Genomic DNA, 22,116 nt, shown 5'->3' on the forward strand with positions numbered 1-22,116 from the left:
AAGTTTATAGTTTTGTAAAAAAAAATGTATTTTTACTAAAAAAATACTATTGTTTTAAAGTATAAATATTTAAAAGATAATCAATACACTATAATGACTAGTATAAGTATTATAATATAGTACTAAACCGTCTATTTAGATTAATTTTTTGTTTTATAGTTGGTTAAGAAAAGAAAAATACATTTTTTACACTTTAATAGTGTAACAAATAAAAAAAGAAAGAGTTAATTTATTCAACATTTATATGATCTTTTTCTTCTGGTGTTAAATGGGTTCCTTTAATTATTAATTGAAAAATGCTATGTTGCTTTATTATTGTATAATCAATATTGAAGTTTATTTTTGTTCAGATTTAAATCTAAAACTTTTGTACTTCATCCTATTCGTAATTATTAATATTGTGATCAATGTTCTTCATATATACAAATATTTAACACAATATTAGCATGATTTGTATGACTGTTTACAAAATGTGTACGCTACTGCTAGCAGTTTACCTGGAAAATTCAATTTTACATGTGTGGGGCTGGAGAAATATACCTATATGTATAATTCACATGTGGAAAAATGAATTATTAATTATAAAAGTATTTGTTTTTTGTTTTTAAGTTTGTATGCTATTATAATATTATAATATTGAGTCAATATTTATAAATAATATACCTAGTGTTATAAAATACATTTCTTTTGTATACATTGTAATTATATAGTGAATAGGGTATTGGCACGGGTAATATAAATATATTATATACTTAATAATGTGCCAGGTATATTCAGGATTAATTGTTTTAAGTTGGATTATATTACTTAATATATAATATATTAATTTTATAAAATTATAAAAAAAATTGGATATATTTGCATCCAAACTAAGACTGTATAAGGACTCCCTATTGATTCCTTTTCTGGAGTCCCAGCAAGTAATTTAAAGGAGCTCCTAGGGAGCGGAAATTCGGATTTGGTCAGGTGAGTCTGGGGATTCCTGAAAAGAATTCCATAGGCACTCCCTGGGATTCCTTGTGTTACTAGGGTAACTGCGCCAAAAACTAATTTGAATACTATTTGATAAATTATATTTATACATATTACAAGAGTAATATTTTAACCCATACATAATATGTTTTTATAGCTGATATGAATAAAGTTAAGTCAAGTATAAAGTATATTAAACAAGATGTTTCATCCTTTATTGAAGATCAACTGGCATCTAATCGTCAGACAAATACAAATTCTGAAGAACACTGTTTATCATGTTTTCCATTAAAAACTGAAAGTGAACTCTGAGAAATAGAATCAAAATTGCAAAATTAACAAACAAATTGGTATGTCGTATTTTTTGTTATGATTATGGAATAATTCAAATAATTGTATATACCTATTTTATATTATTATAAATACATTTTGTTTTACATAGGTGTCAACACTAATTTTTGCCTCTGAAGAGGTATTTTATTTCCAAAGACACTTATAGTATCTTAAAAATAATGTTTTCTAATGAGCTCCTCAAGTATTACAGCTGTAAAGGTCAAAAAATAAAAAACCCATTTTCAGAATTTAAAATTTGTTAAGTCATTATAGGTAAAAGTATCTTTTTATTTTTTCATTAGATGATATATTATATTATAATATGATATGTTATTATACCAATAATATACTATTGTACAGAGCATTGTTTAAGTATGGTATAATTTTATATACTGATGATGAAATAGTTATGAATTAATTGTTATTATTTTAAGGCGCTGTTAGACAAAAATTCCCTGAACAAAAAGATGTCAAAAATGATATTATCAATAGCATTATGTCATGGCTGGCACAGGCACCAACAAGGATTGCAAAGTAATAACCTAGCTAGTCTTTAATTGTTAAAAATCGAAAATATAATTGTAATTGAAAAAACAATAATATATGATAAATAAACTAATATATTATTTCTTAACACTAAAAAGTTGTTGATTAACAAGGTTGGTTTATATTAACGTTTTATAAATATCTAGATCATTATAACACAGTGGATTTAATTATTCCCAAATAATGAGATACCTAATTAGTAAATTATTATTATTTTTTTAATATGAAAAATAACAAATTGCAAATAATTGATTTTAAATAAGATACTTTGTTTGGATATTACAAGCATTGATAATTTAAATTTGTATGTATAGGTATATAAAAATGATTAGGTATAATAAAAATTATCAAAATTGTTAAAAACCAATTTTTTTGTCTACTTTTTATGTTTAACAATTATTATTTAATGCATAAGATATACTATACGCTTAAACAATGTATAATCGATACAGCCGCAATATAAATAGTAAAATATTTTAATATTTTAACCCTTAAAATTGTCCTCATTGTTCTATATGTTTACAGCAAAGGAAAAAAAAAATAGAGAAATTGCAGGTTATCATCATCATCATGAATACAATAATATTGCAGATGACAATGATATCACTATAACATAATATTAAAGTATATTTCAATTGAAATTAAAAAAAAATAATAGACATACCTGTACAAGTAATTTTTTTTGATTGTATATTTTAACTTTCATAATATTATGATGAAGTATATGTTTATATAATACTTATATAATAATAATAAATTATTAAATTTCTTATAATGTAGTTGTATATTTATAAATTTAACTTTAAAAAACGAGCCATTTATGACATTTTTCCTTTATGTATTACTATAATACATATTATATTTATAAAAATGTATATATCAATTTAAGAAAAAAAAAACAGACTGAAATCATTTTTAATTTTTATATGATTACTATTTTATACCATTATAAAACACACATTTTATATGTATTATTATGTTTCTTAACATGTATGTTGTGTATTTATTAATTAAAAATTTAAAAATAACGAAAAAGTCTTATAAACATTTTTCTTTTATATATTATTATTATTATAATAATACATATTATATTTATAAGAATTTATATTGCATTCTTTTATATGTATTATAACCATCATTGTATAATACAATGTATTACTACTATATACATTTTAGTTATTACATTCCTTAACATGTATATATTATTATATTTTTCAACTTGAGCAATAAAAATATTTTCGTTAAAAATATATATTTAAAAAAAAATATTATTTATCTATTATTAAATATCTAACCACCTACCTATTCAGTTATTATTATGATCTTATGAATTTTATATCAAAAATAATATTTTTAAATGGTGTTTCTAACGGAATAAAAACATCAATGTGGTATTTAAAAAATATTTAATTGATTTGAAAAAAATATTTTTATGTTATTTTATTATCAAAATTACATAAGAAAAAAAAATGTTTAAAAAATATTTAAAAGGAATGTATTTTTTTAACATTATATTTTAAATGAAAAATTGGCCATTTTAACATTTTATAAATATTTTTGAAAGCAATTTAAAACCTATTTTTAATATTTTTTAATACATTAAAAAATATTTTTTTGATACTTGAATTATTTGAAAAAATCTTATCTAGATAATTCCCAACACTGGTAATGAAGTTACATAGAGTGCAACCCTTTTTCTTTGACGATATCTGGTAGACGGAAGACTTTAACCTATTTAAAAATATAATTAAATGTCAGGATTCTGAAATTATAAACAACAAACTAATCTTTCTGAAATGTTAACATGTATATAACATATTATATTATAATCATTAGTTTGCAAATTTTTTTATTATAAAAACATTTTATATATTTATAATGTATTTACCTATAGTACACTCTATGGTTGGTACACTTAAATAACTCATTGGACAAAGCTACTTATTTTATAGTATTATCTACACAAGAATGTAAAAGAAATTAGACACAAATAAAACGTATCGATAAACATTGCAACAAATGCTTCAAAACTTAATATTTAACAATAATAGATGCACTTTTTCTCCCCATATTATTTGTATTGTAAGATGGTAACTACATATATATACATATCTAATATATAAAAGAAAAAGTACTGTCCTTACTAATACCAATAATTTTCACATAAAATAGGCTTTGAGTATAAACAATCATATCATAAATTCATCTAAATTTTTACATAATATGATGAATGTGCACTTTTTATAATTATTTTATGAAAATACTATTTTTGTTATGTAGATATTATGATTTATGATCATGACATTGACATTATTACATGGTTCCATAATATAAGTAAAGAAAAAACATAGGATTCGTATAAAATAAGTAATTTTTTTAAGACCTATTACAAATTCACTTAGGACCCGTTTTACAATCATAGTTTAAACCTCGGTTATGCTTGAACTATGCACTGATTTTACCAGCCGAATTCCGTGGTTTAACTGGAGTTCAACTATTGTAATACGGGCCCTTAGGCACATGTTTAGATATTAAAAAATAATTGTAAAGCCGTGTATAGGTATAAGCACAATAAGTACTGTGGTGATTACGACGTGTTATCACCACTTACGCTAGCGCGTCCGTTTATTATTGTCGTTACCATGTTGTTCCTAACATTGAATTATTTGTACTTGTATTTTTTGTCTATGTTCCTTGTATTATTCACTGCGTGAATTATTTTAACTTATTTTACTTGTGTTTATTCTCTTTGTTACGTCGCCCGCTACGACTTTTAGTGCACTTTTTCTCCCGCCGCGCGCGATAGCTTTTTCGCCGTTACCGGCTCGAAGCCACCATCGCTCGCCGCGGCTCCTCACTTCCTTTTTTTGCGACCGGTATGCTTTAAAGTTGTTCTTCTCGATCGAACTGCCTAGTACCTACCGCTGTCGTAACGACTCGCGCGTTAGTAATAATTATATGGTTATAAAGTATTGTTTGTTCGCTGTGCAATAAACTATTGTTATTTGAATTCGTTCTTTGCTTCTTTTTAAACCTTCCGATTTCCTGTCAGACACGTTGGCTGTTAGTGTTGAGACGGTTTTCCTCCATTAACACCACAGTACATAAATTGTTCTTTAACACGTATTATATTAATTAAGTATAGAAATATAGTATAGAAATATTTAACACACACAATAATTTTGTTAACAAGAGAAAATTATTAAATTTAATCATGCATGTAAATAAGTAATACCTAGTCATAATTAATATTTAAAACAATTAAACAATTGAAAAGTACTTACATTTTAATAATGTAAGATTTTGTACAATATAACAAAATAACATTGGTTCAATTCTGAATACACGGTTCACTGTCCATAAAACCGACATTAAACCAAACTAAAATAATTAGTTCATAAGTCGTACATCAAAACCTTCTTTGAACCGTCTGGGTTTTTCATGATTGTTAATCAACAGTGTCAGCACTGATATTAGAACACAGTTTTAAATAACCGACGTTAAATACAAGAATTGCTACTCGGTCCCCTACCGATTTGAGTTATCGAGGTTCCACTGTATATAAAGAAAATGCTTATTAAAACAAATGTTTTGATTTTTTAGTCTTAAAAATAACTTAAAAAAAAAAATAATTGGTATTATTATTCAGGATATAAATTAAAATGTTTAAAAGAAGTAAAAATTGAGCTTCTTACTAACACGGATAAAATTCTCTATATTTTTTTTACAATAAAACCAGTCAGTCACCCATATTCTTGGAACGCGCAAACAAGTTTTTGAAGGAATATTTCAGCCATTTTATAGATGTTATAATAGTAATCATTAATCAATAATCATCTTTACACATTAAAGAATTACACCTGTAACATACAGGTTAGCCATTTTGTTGCAAATTGTTCATATCAGTTGTAATTAGGTATGAGGTTTGTATAATGAATTCGGGCTGCGAGAAGTTAGCCCCCTGGATCTAAAAAATATTGAATGATAGCCTAGATAGTAAATTCTAAATAAACAAACACCGATTTGATACGCCATTTTCGAATATAGGTTATGAATTTGAGGCTTTTCAGATTGAAATTGTTGATTTAAATTTGTAAGAATAGGAAGTGCAAAATCTAAAAATAAAGGTAAAGTTCGAAGGTTGGATCCATTATTCCTGAATATATGCCATGAGCTTTACTGTCCTACTGTTGTTCAGACTTGAAGTAAGATTGTAAGGCTTTTAATATTGTTCTAATATGCGTTTTATACAACCATGTAATGATAACCATCTTGTTTGAATCATTTTTAATAACACTTGAAACTGTTTAAATTCACTTTGTTTTTTAAAACTATATTTCATGTAGTTACCTATAGATATCACGAACCTTATTTTCAACACAATCAGGTATTTTACCTGCTGCGTACGAAGCACACAATTTAAGTGAATGACAAACGCATTTAATAACAAACGACTTTGGAATATCATCTTCTTATAACTTTTTAACTGAATGGTGAACATTGCATATTAATTTCATATTTTGTAAAAAAATTAATTATTTCGTTGTAAATACCAATAGAAGTGCAATCAGAAACTTTAATTAAGGCAAGAAATTTGTCTTTAACAGTATAATTATTTTTGTCTAACAGCCTGACAATTAATGACAGATGTTTAACTGACACTTTGTCAGTAGACTCATCGATTACAATGATAAATATTGATTTTGAAGTTAATTAATTAAATGTTCAAACGCCGTGCAATGTACATCCTAAAGATTTATTTATAATGGCTGTGGTTTTAGTACGGTTACAAAATAACTTTTTAACAACATCAGTTCAGGACAAATGGCTTTAATCAAACTAACCAAATAGTATGAAGTACGAAATGCAATATCATGTTCAGTAATAAATATTGCGATTTGAATTTCAGCTTCTTTTCTTTGTCTATTTAATGTCTGTATTTTTTTAAACATTTTCATGTCATTGATAGGAACTGTTTTTTTGACACTAGCAGCATTTTTAAAATGTTTTTCTGTATTAGAATGCTTAATAACTGCAGATAACCCTCCTAAATAATGACCAGCACAAAATAGACAATGGTAGTAAGTATTACCTTTTGTACTTGATCATAACCAATTTTTGAATTCCTTTTTGTTTTGCCATTCGGGTCTATACTAAGGGCATACGACTTATTCTTGGGCCATCCGCGATCCGGTAGTGTTTGATTCATCACTCGATATACATTCGAATAACTCAATAATAGCGTTTTTAATCAGTTGATAATAGGTTTTGACTGGCCAAATTCGGCTGATTAAGCGTTAACCACGATTAATTGTGTTGGTGAAATCGGCCCTTAGTCTAATACCGTGGTAAATATTATTATTATTATTATATTAATTTTTTATCAATATTGTGATATTGTGATAATACTTTAATTTATAATAATTTTTATAATACTTCATAGATAATAAAAAAGAAATACCTAAAAAAAACTTGAAAATAAATAAAGTAGCCAAATTTCCTCAGAAAAAATAAAATTTCCAACATTTTCCTCTATGGAGTTAAAAATCCCCAGAAAAAGGAAAAATCCCCAAACCTGGCTACAAAAAAAAATATATTTTTTTGTAATATAGATTTTTTACTAAAATTTTTGTAGATATTTGTTATTTAATCCAGATAATTTTTTTTGGAACACGATTTAGAGATCTACTCGTGTTTTGGAATATAGATTGATTTTATCAATTTTTTTTACAAATATAGATTATTTTATAAACCAAATTTCACAGAAGTCCATGTTTGAAATAAATCTTATTGAATAAAACATGACTAAAAAAAAAAATATTTAAATAAAAAATATATATTTTATAAAAAATTCGTTATTTAATAAAAAAAATATATATTTAAAAAAATTATCTGGAATGAATATAACATATTTAAAAAATTTAAAATAAAAAAATCTTTGTAAAGAAGCTGAGTGAAATTAGCACTCAGGATCAAAAAATAATATTTTCGCCATAAAAGAGTAGGTTGTACATTTTGTTATGATGGTCGCAATTAGTTGCTTAATGATTGCTAAATATTGGAACTGGTCTGGATTAAATTGGGCAACAATAGTAGGCCAACTTGATGATAGCCGGGCTTGGCCCGACCACCGGCGTTCACCGACTAAGCTGTTCGAACGTTGTCTCCAGAGTGGTGGCATGCGCAAACACGGACGAAAATCAGTCGGTGGACTGATTATTCTCTCGTGGAATGGACTTAAGTCAATGATACACGGCTGCATTTATCGACATCATACAAATATTATATTTTCATGAAAAATACACATTTTTTTCGTATTGATTTAAGAATAAGCTTATAGATTTTTTTTGTTCTGATATGTAATAGGTATATAATACTACAATATTGATAATTGATAAGGGGCTCTCCAGACTTTTACGGGATGGGATTTTGAGAGCCGTTCTCTCAGGTACCCACAACTACCTGTTTCCTGCTGGCTTGGTCGTCGGGACAGATTTTACTTGCGCCGCGGCGCCCATCCTTGTTGGAAGCGGTACGGGTTTTAGAATGGGGTTTCGTTCCCATATCGGGACCTTCCCGGGTTTTTAAGTGCCTGGTCCGTGGATGGCCCCGATCCAGCCTTCCACGCGCATGTGTTCGTCAACAGATGTGCTGGATCTAGTTGTGGACTCTCGACCCGGGTGCATGTTAATTTCCAACCGGCATGATATCGAAGGTCCGGGGGCAATTTCTGTTATCTCCCACCGGTTGCTTTGGTTCGATCCTTCCGTCTGCAGGTCCTCCGTTTCTCTGTCGGTATGTCGCAGAGCAGTTCTGATTTGTACTCCACTCGGGTAGATAGTAGTGATGGGAATTATTCGAATATTTGAATTTTTGAATATTAGAACATTCGAATATCAGCGATGCTACAATATAATATGTAACGAAAATTATTCGTTTAAGTTTTCGCGCAACACAAAACGTTTAATAATAATATTATATGGCTTATAGTGCATAAAGGTCTGCGAGAAGTGGACTCGAAGCCAGCGATATTTACTATTTGACAGGGCAATTAAAATACAAAAATAAAAATAATGTAAAATACTCGAATTTCATAATTAAATTATTATTAATAGTAATGTATAAGTTACAGCAAAAAAATAATAAATAAATAAATGGTACACAAATTTAAATGCAAAAAAAAATAAATATAATTGTGCAAAATACATCATAATTAAATTATTAATAATAATAATAATAATAATAAGTTTAACATATAATTTATAATTTAGTAACAACAATAAATAAATAAATATAAATATGTTTAAGAAGAATAATTGTTCATTATAAATTAATAAATTAACACTCGTACGTTTAACTTCATTGATTAAATACATTTTACATTTTTAATTTTTTGTTTTGATGTAAGAAGATAAGTGCTGATCGGATCTAATCTGCTGCGTTTAGAAGTGGTTATATTTCCAGCTGTTGAAAAAACTCTATCGGAAGATGCTGATGAAGCTGGTACTGACAAAATTTGCATAGCCAATAAAGCTATTCTTTCGTATTGTAACCACCAATTATTTGGGTCCAAATTATGATTTATTTGTGGTTCCAATAAGTATGTTGTAAATTCATCAATATTTTCTTCAGAATCATTTCCTAGTAAAGTGTCTAATGCTGTAGGTTAAGTTGGTGTAACATTATTTGGGATATCCGATTGTGTACATAAATTTAATATTTTTGATCGCACTTTTTCTTTTATGTTTTTTTTTATACTGTCAAATACTCAAAATTTAAATGTTTATACCTAGGGTCTAACAAACAAGATATTTGAGCATGTTTGCACTAAGGCAGTATTCAGTATATACATTTATTATTATTTATTATATTGTAGCAGCTGCTCACGTTATCTCCCTGTCGGCTGTGATATTAGTGATATGCTCTTATCAAGTTAATAGTGAGCGGCGTGCGTAGCTCCAACGGTTTTGTTTTATGTATTTTCCTGTCATATTGTATTTATTATGGTTTCTCTCTAGTAACTTCGTTTTCTAATTTTTTAAGTTCTTTGTCAAGCTTACTGAGAGGCAGTGCAATCAATTATTGTTCTAGTTTAATTTATTTATTGTATTTCGATGACACTGTCCGTCTGCGAGCTTATAAAAGTCCGGACGCACCAGCTCCGATCCCCTTTTTATTTTATTCTTGTTTTTGTCTCTGGGACTCTTCGTATCGTTTTTTGTTGCTTTTTTGAAGTATAAAAATCCACGTGTGCTGTTCAGCTGCTATATTATTACTCGGTCACCATTATTATATTTCTTTTGGTAATGTATTCGTTTCTACGATCATAATATTTTCAGATCTTATATCTTATTTTCCCAGCAGGGTGGTCATTATTTGTGTAAACTCCTCTAGATGGCGGGTCGGTCTTGCCGCCGCGGGACCGTCCGCTGTCGTACAAGGAGGATGGACCGAGTGGTAGTCTAGGGAGAGAGTTGCGTCGTCGTCGTAGTACGCGTACGTGTTAGCGGGATGCGTTAAATGTTAATCCGTTATATTATGTTGTAGTATTTTTTTATTGTACTTGTTTTTGTGTAAATGTATATAAGTTGTTCTTTTTAAATATACAAGTCACAATCCTTAACTGTATATGCGTTGTTTATTTGAGAAGTTAACATACTTATTAATCAGAAGTGGGATTTGTTCCGTAAAGAACGTAGTGCGTAGTGCGTTTCGTGACCGTACGCCGTTGTTGTTAAAGTTACCCGTTTCAATACGTTTCCGTGTGCGGTGTGCTGAGATCAGAATTCGGGAACTCGAAGGTAACGCCGTGACGGTAGTTTCGAAATTCGAAAATAATAACGTGTTTTTGGCTACCGGCCGAAATTACGCGGTGGTTTGAGGTTAGCTTGGTTCGTCGCGACCAGCGGACAAAGAACGTGTTCTATGCTCGTGACCGGAATACCGCGATAGTGATACCTGGTTAGCTGTGACAACCAGATGGCTGATAGCGTACTTATCAAAGATCCTGTTAATATTTTGTTGTGAATCGATCTGATAAGGATGGCTGATAACAACGACGAGAGATCCGCGAAACCGGCTAGTATTGAAGCTCCGTCATATGTGGAATTGGTGAATCTCGTCGCGCAGCTCAAGCAGCAGAGTGAGCAGTCGTTGATATTGCGAGCGGAAGTAGAAGCGCTGCGGAAGACATTAAGTGCTTCGAATGTGTCCGAGCCAGCTGTTGCGCCCGCTCCTGTAGCAACTCCGACGATGCGTCCGGAGTACAGGGTAGTTCCTGACCTGAGCCGCGCAATGACTACATTCGCTGGAGACGAGACTCCACTGCAAGCTGAAGATTGGCTAGAAGAGATAAAAGGGATGACGGCCCTTAATCGATGGCCGTTTGATTATGTATTGCAATACGTCCGTATGCACCTGACTGGTCCAGCAAAGGATTGGTTTGCGGGTCGTGATTTTTCTGATTGGCGAGAATTAGAACGGAAGTTCCGACTCGTATTTGTGCGCGACGCGTGTGCGGCCGACCGCGAAGATGAGATGCGTGCGCGAAAGCAAGGGACTAACGAGACCCTCATATCGTATATGCAGCCCAAGCTCCGCATGTGTCGGGGTATCGGACACAGTTTTGGAGTGTCCAAAGACTACGTCCTGCGGGGACTTAGATCAAGGGAAATGGCCCTGTATGCCGTCGGGCGGACACATGTTGACGAAGAGGAGTTGCTGGGTGATCTGCTCAACTGGGAGCGCATGTCGTCGTTGCATGCGCCAGCGGTCGCGCTGAAGTATGTTGCTCCGCAGCACGCTAAAGGAACGCCTACCCGTCAGCTGCCTAGAAAACGGATTGAAGAAAAGGCGAGCCCTAATAAATGGAAGAAGTTCGACAAGACTGTCATGGAGACGAGTGGGTCGAACAGTGAGACGTACTCCGCCAGTTGTTGGGTGTGCAAGAAAATCGGACATATGTCGCGTGACTGTCCTGATAAAGCTACTCGTAAACCTGTGTGTTTTGGTTGCGGAGTAGAGGGGCACATTCGACCTAACTGCCCGGAAAAGGATCAGACGAATTGCGCAGAGGTGAGACCTGTGGCGTTGAACCATCCTTATAAAAAAGTTGGATTGGTGAATGATAGGGAAGTAGAAGTGTTGCTCGACACTGGTAGTCACCACTCCCTCGTCAAGGCGAGTGTCGCGCTACGATGTGACTTACGCGTGAAGCCCTCGGTGCGCCCGCTTTACGGGATCGTGAGTACGATCGTCCCGTCGGTGTGTGCCTTGGGAGAAGTCGAGACCAATATTATACTTGACGGCGTAAACCCAGGAAAGGTCTTGTTACTCGTGGTGCCCGACGATGTCCAGGCTCCGGACATGATTGTCGGACGATCTTGGTTGGACCACCCGTCCGTGGCCTACCATAAGGCTCACGGGCGACTGTTTATCTATAACGCGGAGACGTGTGTCGACAGTATGGCGGTCGGAGTTACCAGTCACGCTAAGGAGTCTGACTATCTGCACGTCTTGGAGGTTGACCACGAGCCGCCGGCTCGACAGATGTTGGACTTGAGCGATTTCCAGTATGTCAGCGCGGAAGCCACTCGGGAGGAACGGAGTGACCTCCTAGCCCTTGTAAATGAGTACCGAAGCTGTTTCGCCAAGAACCTGGACGAACTTGGATGTACGCCATTGATGCGCGTTGACATACGAGAGGTACCCGGTAGTTTGCCGGTTGTCTGTCGACCGTACAAAACGTCGCAAGCGGACCGTGAAGAGATACACAGGATAATCACGGACTGGAAAAGGTGCGGTGTGGTGAGTGAGACGACTTCGCCCTATGCCAGTCCCGTGCTGCTGGTCAAGCAACCGGGGAAGAACCGGTTATGCGTTGACTATCGCCGTCTAAATAAACAGACGATACGGCAGCACTTCCCGTTGCCGGACATGATGGAGCAGTTGGAGTCATTGGCGGATAGCCGGTTGTTCGCCCAGCTTGATTTGGCGAGCGGATACCTGCAGATCCCTTTGACAAAGGAAGCCTCCGAAAAAACGGCTTTCATTACGGCGGACACGACTGGTGAGTTTAATAGAATGCCGTTTGGACTGTCGGGAGCTGTCGCTGAGTTTACCCGACTTATGCAACGTGTGTTGAGTCCGCTCCAGGGACTCCACGTGCGGAATTACCTTGATGATATGGTTGTGGACGGAAAGGACTGGACAGAGATGTTAACCAATTTGCGAGCCGTATTGGGGAAAATACGTGAGGCGCAGCTGACGTTGAAACCCGCGAAGTGTTCATTTGGCGCTAAGCAAATTAACTTCCTTGGATTTATCATTGAAAATGGCGAAATACGGCCCGGTACGGAAAAGGTGCGTGCCATTGAAGGATATCCTGTTCCGAAGGACGTTCACGAAGTCCGTAGGTTTCTTGGACTTACTGGATTCTTCCGGCGGTTCGTCCACAAGTATGCGGTTGTTGCGGAACCCTTGACCCGTCTGATGCGCGGTGAACGAGCGTTCAACTGGGCTGAAGAGCAGCAGGTGGCGTTCGACTCGCTACGTCAGAATCTGACCAGTGACGCGGTCCAAACCATGTTCCGGAAGGAAGCTGCGTGTACCGAGCTCCATACTGACGCGAGCGCGTTGGGTCTTGGGGCCATGCTGTTACAGTCGTCGGTGGAAGGCGACCCTCTCAAGCTAGTTTATTGTGCAAGCAGGAAGACAAGTGATGCAGAAACGCGATACCACTCCAGCAAGTTGGAGCTGCTATGTGTGGTATGGGCGGTCAATAAATTGAGGCAATTTCTTTTGGGCATAAAGTTTGTAGTATACACTGATTGTCAAGCTCTCACTTACTTGAACAGCAGTAAAAGTGTTAACGCCCAAGTTGCACGGTGGTATGATGCCTTACAGGAATATGATTTTGAGGTGAAGTATCGACCTGGAGTGCGTATGGCACATGTAGACGCCTTATCACGAGCCCCAGTGGGCGATGAAGAGTCACTTGACAAAGCACTAGCAGAGCGACAGACTGTTTGTGTGCTGATAACGCTAGAAGAACGTGTCATGATGTGTCAAACCGCTGACGGTGCTGTGGCTCATATTAAGAGGATGGTCGAAGAAAGTCCCGACGAAAGAATATGCTTGTCTTATGTTATGAAAGATCAGCTGTTGTATCGGAAGTTTCGGGACAAACTACTATTTGTCATGCCAAAGTCAATGAGGAAAAGTCTAGTAGTAACCGCACATGATTTGAGTGGACACCCAGCGGTGGATCGTACGATAGCGAATGTGTTACAGGACTTCTGGTTTCCCGACATAAGAAGATACGTGAAACTGCACATCCGGTCGTGTTTTGAGTGTTTGTTAACCCGTGTGCCCAGAGGTAAACGCCCAGGTCTGTTACACCCAATACCTATTGGGAAACGACCGTTTGGAACGGTTCATGTGGACCACGTTGGACCCTTCATAACGGCACCCGGTGGACTCAGGTACATTTTGGTCCTGGTGGACAACATGACCAAATATGTTACGTTGTATGCTGTGCCCGACACCAAATCTGAACCACTGATAAAATGTGTAAAACTGTTTGTGAAAGAATATGGACTGCCCGGAAGGCTGATCACCGACCGTGGAACATGCTATACATCTGGTGCGTTTGAGGACTACTGTAATGCCCAGGGGATCAAGTTAGTGTGGACGTCGTCCCGACACCCACAAGCCAATGGTCAGGTGGAAAGGACGCATAGTGTGGTGATGGCCACACTAATGACTATGGGAGGAGCTGGTTGCGAGTGGGCCAAGATGTTGCCAGAAGTACAACGTCTACTTAACAACAGCGAGACCAAGGTGACGGGTAAGACTCCATTCGAGTTGCTCCATGGGTATCGTCCTAGGTTTGAACAGGGAGCTCTGCTCGCCTTGTCCGCTACCAAAGATGATTGGACGCCGCCTGAAGAGCTTCAAACCAGAGTTAGAGAGAATATGGAGTTGGAAAATGCAAGGAGGAAGACTGCTTACGACATGCATCGTCATGATAACATTCATTACACTGTAGGAGAGATTGTTGTAATGAGAAGGGCCCCCAATTGCACTGGAGAGTCAACGAAGATGCAAGACAGGTATCGGGGACCGTTGGTGGTGACTGAAGTGCTGTCGTCAGATGTGTACAGGGTGACCGAGTTAAACACTACCAAGGGAAGTCGGTTTGCAACAACAGCGCACGTTTCCCAACTGAAATCGTGGAGGTTACCAGCTGAAGATGAAGTGGAAGGAGACCAGAACGAGCCAGAGGCAGAGTTGCCGTCCGAGTATGAAGAAGACAGAAGATTGAGTAACCTTGGAACTGAGTTGACTAACGTTGAAGACTTACGCCCACCTGATTCCTTACTGCCAGTCGCACTAGGCACTCCTATTCCTGATGACGGGCGTTCACAGCGTGTAGCACGTAAGCCGGCCTGGATGAGAGATTATACCTGGTAGGACTGACGTATTGTGTTCCTTATTATTACTGTTGATTTTTTTTTTGGTTTGTTTATATATATATATTGTGTTGTATTAAGAAGATGAGTTGTTATTTGTTACTACTGTTGAACTTTGTATATGGTATTAATTGTTTCATGTCAATGAGTAAATTGTCTGTTTAACTGTCTTTTATTTTTTTTTTTTTATGTAAAACTTAGAATTTTAAGAGAGTTAAGTGTCTATGAGTGTGAGTGGCGACATCTGTCGGGGACGACAGAACGCCAGGATGGACGCTTGTAAACTCCTCTAGATGGCGGGTCGGTCTTGCCGCCGCGGGACCGTCCGCTGTCGTACAAGGAGGATGGACCGAGTGGTAGTCTAGGGAGAGAGTTGCGTCGTCGTCGTAGTACGCGTACGTGTTAGCGGGATGCGTTGATGCGTTAAATGTTAATCCGTTATATTATGTTGTAGTATTTTTTTATTGTACTTGTTTTTGTGTAAATGTATATAAGTTGTTCTTTTTAAATATACAAGTCACAATCCTTAACTGTATATGCGTTGTTTATTTGAGAAGTTAACATTTGTATTGGCTTTGTGGTTCCTTGTTCCTGTGGCTTGCTCGTCAGCGGTTACTTTAAAGCGGTCGCACGTGTGCGGTTGACATTGTTATTATATTTTGTGTATTATTATTATTATATTACGTTCCCGGCACGGTCGCGTGGGATGAAATCCGCCGATTAAAGTAATTGTATTTTGTGAGTACCTTGTTTTTTGTATAGTATCATTGTATTATTAGAATTTTATATTTTGTGCCAATTGGTTATGTTTTATATCATATTCATTTTTGCATTGGCCGACTGAGGCATATATTATATACATTTTTTATATCATATTCATTTTTGTATTGGCCGACTGAAGCACATATACATACATTCATATTATATTCATTTAAATAGTGCTAATCAAGCACATATACATACATTCATATTATATTCATTTAATTAGTGCTAATCAAGCACATATATATATTTTTATATTGCATTTTTATTTATATTATACATTATAGTCATTTGTTGAGCCCGCAGGGCTACTCATATTGTTACACATTATTATCATAATTATTCTATATTATTATATTATTATTCACATTGTTATACATTGTTATTCCATATTATTATACCCTGGCGTAGAGGCGTACCTGATTTTATTTAAATAAAGGACGTCAGCTGCGCATCCATTTTGGTCTAATCCGTCTTGGTTCAAGTGGTGCTGAGTGTAACGATCTACCAAAGTGTCATGCAAGGCTAAACACTCTTCCACTATCTCTTGCATGATACCGATGTAAGCTATCGGTTTAGTGATTAGCCCTTCATTAGTTGTGACATCCCTATGTACGCCTTTCTCGAGGAATGCATTGTAAGAATCTTTAAGTATTTTGAGACCAGTCTTTTCAACTTGGGTCGAAGCTAAGGACCTTAAACGTCGACCTGGTATTTTAGATGGATCAACTGTGATCGGAGTTTCCACTATTGACCTGTTACAATAGCTACAAGGAGTGGTGATTCCCCATACTATTGGCGGCGTGGTTAGCACCGGCCCAAATTCGAGTTCGAAAGAGAGTATCTTGATGGTGTAGCAAAGTATGTGGAGAAAGTTAATGTAAAAATAATCAGCCTTAGTTCGGAACGTCACATGGGTATTTGAATCTCCTGTGATTTGTTGATAGATATTCGATAAACAGTTTGGGACTATTGACTCCCTAAAGGAGGGTGCTCTAATGTGATGGGCAATTGTCCCTGATTTCTGCTTCCCTGCGAAAGGTGCTAATTCTTCAACACTTTCTTTGGTATACAGACCAGCAAGATACTCTATGAGAAGGTTAACGTTGCTTGATAAAATAGTTCCTTGCTCTGTAATATGTGTAGTACTGGTCCGTGAAATTAGCTCCAGCAATGATTTGAGTTTACTTAACATAGGGTCTTTTTCGGAGAAATGTATTAGTGGCGCAACTGTCCCTGTCGATGTTGAATGTCCTAGGAATGGCTTCAAGCCTGATGTTGAAAAATGGCGGTTCTGTGTTCTTGTGATCGACTCCAGAATCGGATGTATTTTATACTCGAAATGGTTTAGAGCTCTATATTCATCTCCACTACTCTCTAATGGTGTGGTGTAGATCATCAGATGCTGTAAGGCCGGCATTGTAATTGATTCAATAGGTTTGCCCCAACTAGCTTCTCTGACCACATTCGCAAGTTCCGCTGAACATCGATGTGGCCATTCAGCATAATCAGTACTCGCCTCTAAGTTGTGTCTTTTAACTCGGTCCACTCTCCACTCTTGTAATCGAAATTCAGCTTTGATTAAGCGCCTAAGTAACACGTCTGTCTTCTTCACTCCATACTTGATTATTAATAATTGTTGGACACTCCGTGATGACTCAAATTTCCTGATCAATTCATCAATAAGACCTTGTGGAGTACTAGCTTGCAAGAGTGCAATAATCTTAGGATTATATACATTCATGCTTTTAATTACCTTGATAAACTTTGTTCTAAGCTCCTCAGTATCGGCCTCAAATAAGTCGACCATATCCTCATTCCTGATGATCTTCTTAAGAATGGGATATATCATCCGTCTAAGGGATGTAGATGGTAGAGGTGGTTTGTCGATTCGAATAGAATATGGGTCAGCCAAAAGACCTGAAGGATCATCAGACTTAGCCTTTGAGATTCTCATAAATCGTCTGAGAATCTTATATATATTCGGATAGTATATACGACAATACTCACAGAGGTCAATAAATGGTGTTAGTAAGTCTGCCTCAACTCGCACCGACATGTTGTGAAGGTAGATCATCGGTAACCCTCCTACAACACTCGATATCAAGGTGAATGCTAATCTTTCTGTCTCTGTTAATGTATGAAATGCACAGCCATGTATGAGGTAATATTGAGCCCACATGAGACCTACACGATAACAAGCGACAGTGCTGGTACTGGTCTTTGCTGCACTATGTGCATTACTGAATGTGCTTGCTACATATTCATCGGCGAATGGTAAAAAAGCATTATTTGCGCCGTAACACTTCTGAATTTTCCTATAAGCTTGAGGCAGCTCGATAGTCCCGCATGAGGCGTCTTTAGAAAATGCAAAGAAATGCTCCGATCCATATGACTCTTGAATGTTGACCTTCTGTCCAAATTGTCCTAGTACATGAGAGACCTCAGTTACGATAGATGTCTTGAGATCACCCAATGTAGTATGTGCCCCAGATAAATATTCAGGTGGTATGATCTTAATAATGCGGGCATCATCACCTTTTACTAGTAAATGGTACCTGAGCTTAAACTTAGCAAGAGCAGTTTTCAATTCTGCTATATACGCTACTACCCATGTATCTTGATTTAACCCTTCTATTCCTCCTTGTTGACCATCCCACATGTATGTGCATTTTTCGTCAGGAACATAAAAAACGCTATTCTCATAGTTTTGATGTGTCTTACTGAACATGGCCATTCGTATATAACGTCAAGGGTCTTAGCCATAATTTTGTCGACTACTTCTGACCTATGCCGATTGTTCCATGCACTTGCGTCTACTGTAATTCTTAACACATGATGATTCCTGTAGGCCTTCTGGATTGTACGGAACGCGTATAACTTTTTCCCGAGATCAATCTCCCCGATGGCCATAGCTTGTTCATCAGAGAATTCTTCTAGGAACATCATTGTATTCTTTTCTTGCACTAACGCCCTTGACCTCTCGAGATAGGTTTTACATCCAAACCCCCTAAACATCTCTTTTAATTTCTTTTCCTTAGGTACAATTCGAATGACAAGATAATCAAGAAAATCATCTAATGTCTCTGATCTAGTATACGCATCCAGGTATTCTACATGGTCAGTAACTACCTTGGGTTTAGTAAATAGGCGATAAGCAACCGTGTGTCTGCCCAATGTTTCTTAGTATCTGTCTTAAGACTATCTAAATGGTCATTGAAAATCTGACTTCGGAGGAGTGATATAGTTTTGTCTTTTAAGTATGGAAGGAAATTTTCTAATTTTGAAAACTTCCGATTAGGTCTTAAGGTAATAAAACAATAATCAGATAAGCATACGGGAGTAAACTTCTGCGTCAGAATATGGCTATTAGGATCCAGATTTCTTGCGATTGCTTCAACTAGTACCCGAGGTGCATGGTCCCCAGTGAGCTCACATGGTGGCCATGTTTTATATTTTGCAATGTGATTCCTTATATAATTTTCTTTGACATGACAAATACAATCTATTACTTTTAGGCTATTAATAGGGAGCCTCTCTGTAGTCTTCTGATGTAGAGCTTTACTACCTTCTTTCATATCAACGAATGGGTGTCCAAGTATCTTGCTCATGCATCCTACCTCGTATCGTAAAGGTATCTCGCATTTTTTCAAAAGCTTTTGCAACAATGAGCCTCGATAATTATATCCTGTCTTCTCCTCGAGATCTCTAGTCACACTTCGTAGGAAGGTGGAATTATCCCAGTCGTCGATCTCGATGAGAATCTCCCCAGTAACGAATGCCTCGAGAGTTTTTATGATGGTGAAAAATTGTCCTTTATACTCTATGGCGATTGACACCATCTCTATGATGATATCTAGAGTCTGATTAAACGCATCATATCCACTAATGAGATGTTAGGGCTGATCCATAAGTCAAGAGACTTCCTAGATTTCTTCCAAACCTTTATAGAACTCACAAAGCCAGATCTTAGGTTATATAAAACACATATTGTATCAGCATCAAAAGATATCATTCGAGATCAAAGGTCAGACCTCAATACCCTTACGCATAACCTTCGCGTAAGAGAACAATCACTACTACTAGAGGGGTTTTTAGATGGAGTTGTCTTAACGGTAATTAACAAGGATAATAGCATAACTATATCCGAGAATATTCTCAGGACTGCTTATAATGACAGAATCATTGGTTCTTCACTGGCTCCTCTACTCATGCCAACAATTAAACGCCATTACCGCTTAGTCACGCTTGTCCGGGGCATAGAGTTCAGAGGATATTACCAGTATATAGTTGGTCTTAGTCTATACCGTTGTCTCTACTCAACATATTTCCTCTATAGTAATAAGGCTATGATCACGAAACCTCCAAAAAGGAAAAACAGTCGGCGTGCGTTTGCGCGACAACATAATTAATCCTTGTATTTAATATCCTCAATCATCGAATCATATTCCGTAATAATATATAAAAAGAATAGCTAGAATTAAATTTAAAAATGAAACAACTAAAATAATAAAAAAAAAAAAAAATAGAAAACGAAGTTACTAGAGAGAAACCATAATAAATACAATATGACAGGAAAATACATAAAACAAAACCGTTGGAGCTACGCACGCCGCTCACTATCAACTTGATAAGAGCATATCACTAATATCACAGCCGACAGGGAGACAACGTGAGCAGCTGCTACAATATAATAAATAATAATAAATGTATATACTGAATACTGCCTTAGTGCAAACAGAGCAATATTAACTTCTTCCGGAGAATTTTCTCCAATTTCGAAACGAACTTAGAGCTCTTGTGAAACAGTACTTTTAAAATTTGTCATTAAACTATTTTCATTTTCATTAATTTTGAGATGTTTAAAAATTAAACTATGAATAATTGGCCGTACTTGATCGTGTTTAATACCATTGGGCCTAATAATTTGAAGAGATCCATCGAACAGTTTTGAAATTGTACTATGATTTACCTTTTCTAAGACTTCTGTATTTCTTAGGAAATATTTTCCGAGGCCATTCAACTCTAAAGTTCCCACAACAACTTAGCTACATATCGCCCTTCAATGTCCATAGTTTTATCTAAAGTTACCCAAATTTTCTTAATGTCTAGGTAAGATCTAATTTTCTCGATATTGTATATAGCACTGAAAAACATTTCCTTTTCTCAAGGTGGATTTATCGGGAATTATTTTATTCGTTTATTTCTCCAGAAAATTTTCGAATTCCTCGTCATGTAATTTTTGCATTGGGATATTTGCGGATAATAATGCATGATACAGATCATGATTAAAAGACGATTTCTTAGATGGTTCAGTAATTAAATGTTTAATTTTACTAGTACTTTTTTCTCGTTGTATCTTTTTCAGTTCAATTCCATTAACAAGTTTTTTACGAGAAATATGCTGCTGGACTGAAAATTTTTTGTCAGCCACCACTATTACCTCCAAAATTTTACAAAATAACACAATAATACCATCGGTTAAAAAAACTTCTCTGCCAAAATGCTTTACTAATGAATTCAATCGAGTATTATCCGAAACTTTGTATTTAGGCATTTTTATACGATAAATAAATTAATTTAATTTAATAAATTTAAATAAAATAATAAAATATTAAAATAAAATATACTATAACTCAAAGAGTTGTCGGGGCAGTCGATAATTAATAAACTAAACACGTCCGTCTTTCACATTTACAAAGCTACACTGCCGTAAAATGTCTATCCGTTTATCCATCACTGTTGCGATATCGTACGTCTCGTGTGAATCAGTAAAATTATCGGATCTCATTGCGATAATGCAGGGGAAACGGGATTTCAAAATAACACAGGTGTGCACTTGTCCTAAAATAGTATCTGCTTACAGTTTATCAAATAATAGAATAATCGTAGATTGCAGCAACAAATGATTAATCTAACGAACGTCGATAATCGAAAAGCTAATGTAAATTGAATATGTTACAATAAAGTGTAAACAAGAAAAACAAGAAAAATGCAAATATATGCAAAAAAAAGTACGAAAATGAATAAA

The sequence above is a fragment of the Diuraphis noxia genome, unplaced genomic scaffold (genome assembly GCF_037042655.1).
Source record: "Diuraphis noxia isolate RWA-SAM2 unplaced genomic scaffold, SU_Dnox_SAM2 contig0001, whole genome shotgun sequence".
Lineage (NCBI taxonomy): Eukaryota > Metazoa > Arthropoda > Insecta > Hemiptera > Aphididae > Diuraphis > Diuraphis noxia.